The sequence below is a fragment of the Cetorhinus maximus genome, chromosome 23, assembly GCF_964194155.1.
Source record: "Cetorhinus maximus chromosome 23, sCetMax3.hap1.1, whole genome shotgun sequence".
NCBI lineage: Eukaryota > Metazoa > Chordata > Chondrichthyes > Lamniformes > Cetorhinidae > Cetorhinus > Cetorhinus maximus.
The window spans coordinates 59,883,167-59,890,456 of record NC_135901.1 but is presented as its reverse complement, the minus strand read 5'-3'; positions in this window follow the sequence as shown (position 1 = coordinate 59,890,456).

The window sequence follows — 7,290 nt, the reverse complement described above, 5'->3', positions numbered from 1 at the left end:
AAATCAATGACATACCCAGAGTATTAAACTCCAGCCAGTTATAGGGTGGATAACGTCAACACAAACAGACCAGTCACACTCAGACTATCAGTCCTGCATGTGATTAAGACCAGCACTAACAACAGAATCCAACCCTTACCCCTGCTGGTGTTTCAGCAGCTGGATAACCAATGGAATCCCTTCCCACACACACTGCAAGTGAACGGCCTCTCTCCAGTGTGAATTCGCTGGTGATTTACTTGTCGCAGGATTCCTAGCCTCTGACCTGGAATTGCAGCCACAGTATTTATTTGGCTATTCCAGATCAGTCTCTGGTCAAGTTACCCTCAGGATGTTGATAGCGGTGGACTCAGTGATGATAATGCTATTGAACATCAAAGGGCGATGGTTGGATTCTCTCTTGTTGGAGATGATCATTGCCTGGCACTTGTCTGGCACGAATGTTACTTGCCACTTCTCAGCCCAAGCCTGGATATTCTCCTGGTCTTGTGGCATTTGGACATGGACTGCTTCAGCATCTGAGGAGCCACGAATGGTGTGGAACATTGTGCAATCATCAGCGAACATCCCCACTTCTGACCTTATGATGGAAGGAAGGTCATTGATGAAGCTGTTGAAGATGGTTTAGCCGAGGACATTACCCTGAGGAACTCCTGCAGTGATGTCCTGGAACTGAGATGACTCTCCTTCAACAATGGCAATAATCTCCCTTTGTGCTAGGTATGACTCCAAACAGCAGAGTTTTCCCCCTTATTGCATTGACTCCAGTGTTGCTAGGGCTCATTGATGGCATACTCAGTCAAATGCTGCCTTGATGCCAAAGACAGTCACTCTCACCTCATCTTTGGAGCTCAGCTTTTTTCCCCATGTTTGAACCATGGCTGTAATGAGGACAGGAGCTAAGTGGCCCTGGCGGAACCTAAACTGAGCATCAATGAGCAGATTATTGCTGAGCAAGTGCCGCTTGACAACACTATTGATGTCCCCTTCCTGGATGTGACAGGACTGCAGAGCTTAGATCTGATCCATTGGCTGTGGGATTGCCTAGCTTTGCCTATCACTTGCTGCTTATGCTGTTTGGCATGAAAGTAGTCCTGTGTTATAGCTTCACCAGCTTGACACCTCGTTTTTAGGTATGCTCGGTGCTGCTCCTGGCATGCCCTCCTACACTCTTCATTGAACCAGGGTTGGTTCCCTGGCTCTATGACAATGTTAGAGAGGGGGATATGCCGGGCCATGAGGTTACAGATTGTGATTCAGTACATTGCTGCTGCCAATGATGGCCCACAGCACTTCATGGCTGCCCAGTCTGTTTGAAATATATTCTATTTAGCATGGTGATAGTGTCACACAACACGATGGAGGGTATTCTCAATGTAAAGACCGGACTTCATCTCCACAAGGGCTGTGTGGTGGTTACTCTTACAGGTACTGTCATGGACAGATGCCTCTGCGGTTGACAGGTTGGTGACGATGTATGTTTTTCCCTCCTGTTTGTTCACTCAGCACCAGCCGCAGACCCAGTCTAGCAGCTATGTCCTTTCGGACTCGCCCAGCTCAGTGTGTAGTGGGGCTACTGAGCCACTCTTGGTGATGGACACTGAAGTCCCCCACCCAGAGTACATTCTGCACCCTTGCCACCCTCAGCGCTTTCTCCAAGTGGTGTTCAACATGGAGGAGCACTGATTCATCAGCTGAGGGAGGGTGGTACATGAGAATCAGCAGGAGGTCTCCTTGGCCATGTTTCACCTGATGCCACGAGACTTCATGGGGTGTGGAGTCGATGTTGAGAACTCCCAGGGCAACTCCCTCCCGACTGTATATCACTGTCCTGCCACCTCTGCTAGGTCTGTCCTGCATCTGGGACAGGACAAACCCAGGGATGGTGAGGTTGAATGTGTTTGTGTTTCAGAGCATCTACTTTGATTTAAAATCTCTTTCACAGGCAGAACTTTGAAACGGTTTCTTATCAGAATGAACAGGTTGATGTGTAGTCAAGTGGGATGACTGAGTGAATCTCTCCCACACACGGAACAGGTGAACAGTCTCTCCCCAGTGTGAGTGTGCTGGTAGATACTGAGTTCACATGATCACCTGAACCCAGTTCCACAGCAAGAGCACCTGAACGGTCTCTTGTCAGTGTGAACATGTTGATAGCACGTCAGCTCCAGAGAACCTTTATAACACTTCCCACAATCCAGACGTTTAAAAGATCTTTGGTGAGTGTGAACTCACTGATGTGCCAACAGGTTAGATGAATCTGTGAATCCCTCCCCACACATGGAGCAGGTGAATGACCTCTCCCCAGTGTGAACTCACTGGTGTTGCAGCAGGACGGACAATCACCTGAACCTCTACCCGCAGTGAGAGCAGGTGAATGGAGTGGAACCGGAGAGAATGCACTGGTGAACCATCAATGAATGTGGGTTTTTAAAGCTCTTGATACATCCAAGCATTTAACCCTCTCTCTGCCGTCTGAACTTGCTGAGCATGTGGAGGCTGGATGGAGAAAGATGTGGGTTCAGGGCTCAGACAAGGGGGGAGTTAAGAGACAGTTTGTCTCAGTGGGCTAGTGGAAGAGAGGGAAGCAGCAGAAGCAGCTGATTGGATTGTCTCAATCTTAGTGACAAAGAAGCTCCATGAGCTCCTCACACTTGTTGTTGAGGGTGGAGGAGACAGGAGAGAGGGAGAGCCCTTCAAAAGGAACTAACTTGTGTTAGAGATATTAAAGAGGCTCAACACTGTCTGTTGAACACAAAACTTATTTATTTCATTTTTATTTATAATATTAACACCTATAATTGTGCTGGAGTTTATTAACATCAGCCAAAGCAGACCCCAATGAACATGGGGTTCAGTTCTGCATGTGAGTAAGAGCAAAATCCAATTACTGTTGTTGCTTGTGAACTCGCTGGTGTGTCAGCAGGTGAGATGACTGAGTGAATCCCTTCCCACACTTGGAGCAGGTGAATGGTCTCTCCCCAGTGTGAGTACGCAGATGTACAGTGAGGTGAGATGAATGCCTGAACCCAGCCCCACACTGAGAGCACTTGAATGGTCTCTCGTCAGTGTGAACACGTTGATGGGATATCAATTCCCTGGGACTTTTAAAGCAATTTCCGCAGTCTGGGCATTTAAAAGGTCTCTCAGCAGTATGAACATGCTGGTGTCTCAGCAGGTTAAATGACTGGGTGAATCCTTTCCCACACTCGGAGCAGGAGAATGGTCTCTCCCCAGTGTGAGTTCGCTGGTGCACAGTGAGTTGAGATGGCCACCTGAACCCAGTCCCACACAGAGAGCACCTGAACGGTCTCTTATCAGTGTGAACACGTTGATGAGATATCAGCTCTCCGGAACTCTTAAAACACATTTCGCAGTCTGGACATTGAAAAGGTCTCTCCCCAGTGTGAACTCGCTGGTGTTTCTGTAGGGTGGATGAATCAGTGAATGCATTCCCACACTCAGGGCAGGCGAACTCTCCAGTGTGAACTCGCTGGTGTTTTGACAAGATAGATGAGGTCGTGAATCCCTTTCCGCACTCAGGGCAGGTAAATGGCCTCTCCCCAGCATGAACTCGCTGGTGTTGCAGCAGGGTGGATGACCGAGTGAATCTCTTCCCACATTTGGAGCAGGTGAATGGTGTCTCCCCTGTGTGAACTTGCTGGTGTCTCAGCAGGTTGGATGATCGGGTGAATCCTTTCCCACACTTGGAGCAGGTGAACAGCCTCTCCCCAGTGTGAACTCGCTGGTGTGTCAGCAGGGTGGATAAGTGAATGAATCGCTTCCCACACTCAGAGCAGGTGAACGGCCTCTCCCCGGTGTGACTGCGCTGATGAATTTCCAGCTCCGAAGGGGTTCTGAATCCCTTCCCACAGTCCCCACATTTCCACGGTTTTCCCCTGTTGTGACTGTGCTTATGCCTCAACAGGCCAGATGATTGGCTGAAGCCTCGTCCACACACAGAACACATGTACGGTTTCTCCCCACTGTGAACACTGCTTTTTCCTTCCATGTTCAAAATCCATTGATGTTCAGGATCTGATGAACTAAGTGACTCTGTCAGATTTGGTTGGTGTTTCCTGCCTCAAATTCCAGATCTTCAAAAATCCTGTAAAAAAAAATCATCACTGTAGGTTCAGGATTAAATATTCAGAAGAAACAAACATTACTCCTGGTTTGAATTTGCTGTGTGTAAATCCTCCCCTTCTAACCCCCTGGAAAAGGAGTTTCCAAAATCCATCCCTGTCAGTCCAGGATAGAAATGAACAACATTCTTTCCTCCTGCTACCTGGACTAGGATAACTGCGCATGCGCCCTGCTGCACATTGACCCCTATAAAGATGGCGGCCGTTACCCCGGGCCTGAGACCTGAAGAGTCTCAGTTGTCGTTTTTGCGCAAACGCTGGACCGAAAGTTTCTAATTCGGGTCCGGAGGCCTGCACCGGGTGTTTATAAAGTTTCCGAGTCCACACTGACTCCATTTCTCTCCTGCACTCGGCTGTCACTCACCCTTTCCCGCCTCCTCCCTCCTTCAGCTCCCGCACTCACCGGGCTTCAGGTATAACGACACTGCGCTTGCGCGGGTCGTCAGCTCTCGAGCCCCGCCCCTCGTTCACTCTGATTAGTTGGAGGACCAGCCGCTCCCGCTCGGTCCTCCAGTCCCGCCCCCTTCTTCCTATTGGTCCGGAGCTGCCGTCAATCAGCCGGGCATTGTGACGGTTTCAGATGGTGAGCGCGGCCACAGACTCAGCCTGACTTGCTGATTCTTGGCAGCATTTTCTGTTTGGGAATTAGAGCTAGAGATGGATGGTCAGTTCCCCTCTGTCCGGGGGGGATTCACACTCATTTCCCTAGTGCACTGATTATCACCTTTACTTTACATGAGAAAGTCCCCGGTTCAATCCCGGCTGGAAGCTTTGTGTTTACAATTGTTACTGAGGAGGAATTAACAGTGAGTTTAGTTTCATGTCGAACAGGGGGACAGTTATTGTCTCATTCTGTAAAAGCTCCTTCTTCACCTTTAAACAGGGAACGATAATTCAGAGAAAACTGATCCACTGTGACCCGCAAACAAGATACTGCAGATGCTGGAAATCCGACCTCAAAACAGAAAATGTTGGAAACTCTCAGCAGGTCAAACAGCTTCTATGGAGAGGGAAAGAGAGAATGTTTCAGGACACTAACCTTTTATCCAAACTGGAAAAATTTAGAAACGGGGACAATGTGTCAGGAGATGGGGACAGTGTGCCGGGAGATGGGACATGTATACTCGACATGTTGTTCATCTTCATAATTCACAACACTATTCCTGATGTCCATCAGCTGCCTCACTTTCTTTCCCATTAATTCCATTTGCTGATCTATCAGTAATGGACTTGCTGCCATCTCGAACAAAACTGTTTTCACCACTAAGGCTCCGCTGGCATTGAATAGTCTTCATGATATCATCGCACTGGGACTGGATGACATCATCGCACTGGGACTGGATGACATCATCGCACTGGGACTGGATGACATCATAAGAGTCCATTGTTTCTTAATGACCCACATCAATAACAAGAGGAAATATTAATAAACCTGAGCACATTATCTAGGCTGACACTCCAGGGTGACATTGAGGGACTGCTGCACTGTCAGAGACAGCATCCTTCACATGGAACTTGTAGAGGCTCTGGTCACAATCTTCCAATCCTCCTTATATAGTAGTGGTGTCAAAGGACTGACAGATTGTAAATGTTACACCCCTGTTCAAAAACACAGCAATTCCAGGACAATCAGCTTCACATTAGTGGTGGGGAAAGGTTGGAGACAACAATCCGGGAGAAAATCAATTGGCACTTGGAAAAGCATGGACTAATAAATGAAAATATTCCATGTAATTGTTAAAGACAAATAATTTTTGACCAACTTGATGAAGTAATGGGAGGGTGTGTGAGGGGAGTGGGGTTGATACCTTTTACATGGGCATTCAAATGATGTTTAATATGGTACCACACAATAGCCTTGTCGGCAAAGCTGAAACCCATGAGTTTCAGCCTGAGTATAAAATTGGCTCAGGGACAGGAAGCAGAAAAGTTTGTTTTTCAGAATGGATGGGAGTTTACAGCAGTGTGACCCCAGGGTCTAGTGTTGGCACTGGTGATCTCTTTGATATATGTTACTGACCTGGACATGGAGATAGGGCAGAATTTCAAATTTGCACATGACACAAAACTGGGAAATACAGGAAACTGTTATGAAGATAGTAACTAATGTCAGGAGGACATAGAGGGACTGGTGAAAATGGCAGGCACACAGCAGATACAGTATATATACCATGCTGCTTGACACATTTTATATCCTTACCAACTTTGGGAACAATGCCTGAATAGTCAGAATGGAGAGACATAAAGCAGATAGGAAACGGATTTAGAAACAGTAAAGAGAAGAAAATAATAGTGACAATACCAGTGAGAAGTATCCATGGAAATGAGAATGGGATCGGCTGAATGCAGGAGCAATAGAAACAAACTGGGAGACAGGTAAGACTCGTTATTAAGATTGTGGGAAGAAATTTGTCTGGGAGACAATCAGCTCTGAGACATTGGACTAAAATAAATGTGTGTGATGTCACTGACATGAAATAGACAAACAATTGCCGTTTATTTTATATTCCTAGCAGGTCAACCAAGGCATGGATCATACTGAGTCAGAGGATCTGTGGTTTTCCAACCGTAAGGTTGTTACGCAATGTTATAGAACATTTCTCAGAGCCACTGGTTTATGTCAGTAAAATCTGTGCATTCCTGTTTTTTGTATGGAAATTACAGAAGTCTTTTAGAGATTCAATTGGAGACATGAGCACAGAGTTGTCAAGAAACCATCATGCTAATGTGGGGACTGTTACGACTCCTGTGAAGCAGTTTGGGGCATTTTTACTACTGTTAAGGTGCTAGATCAATGCAAGTTGTTGAATGTGGGAAGGGACTGAATTCCAGTCTGAGCTAGAAAGTCGTGGATCACTCACACTGCAGACTGATCACTCAGCAGCTGGATGTGGGAAGAGATGAAGTTGGTTATCCCATATACTGACAGAGCAACACAGTCACACTGGAGAGAGACCACCCCAATATTTCATGTGAGCGAGGGCATCTCATCGTTTTTCCAATTGTTCACACCCTAATTTTTGGGTTTAGAAGGTGCTCACCAAGTCTTTTTAGACAGCACCTTCCAAAACCATGACTACTACCATCTAGAAAGGCAAAGGCAGCAGACACATGGGAGCACCACCACCTGGAAATTCCCCTCCAA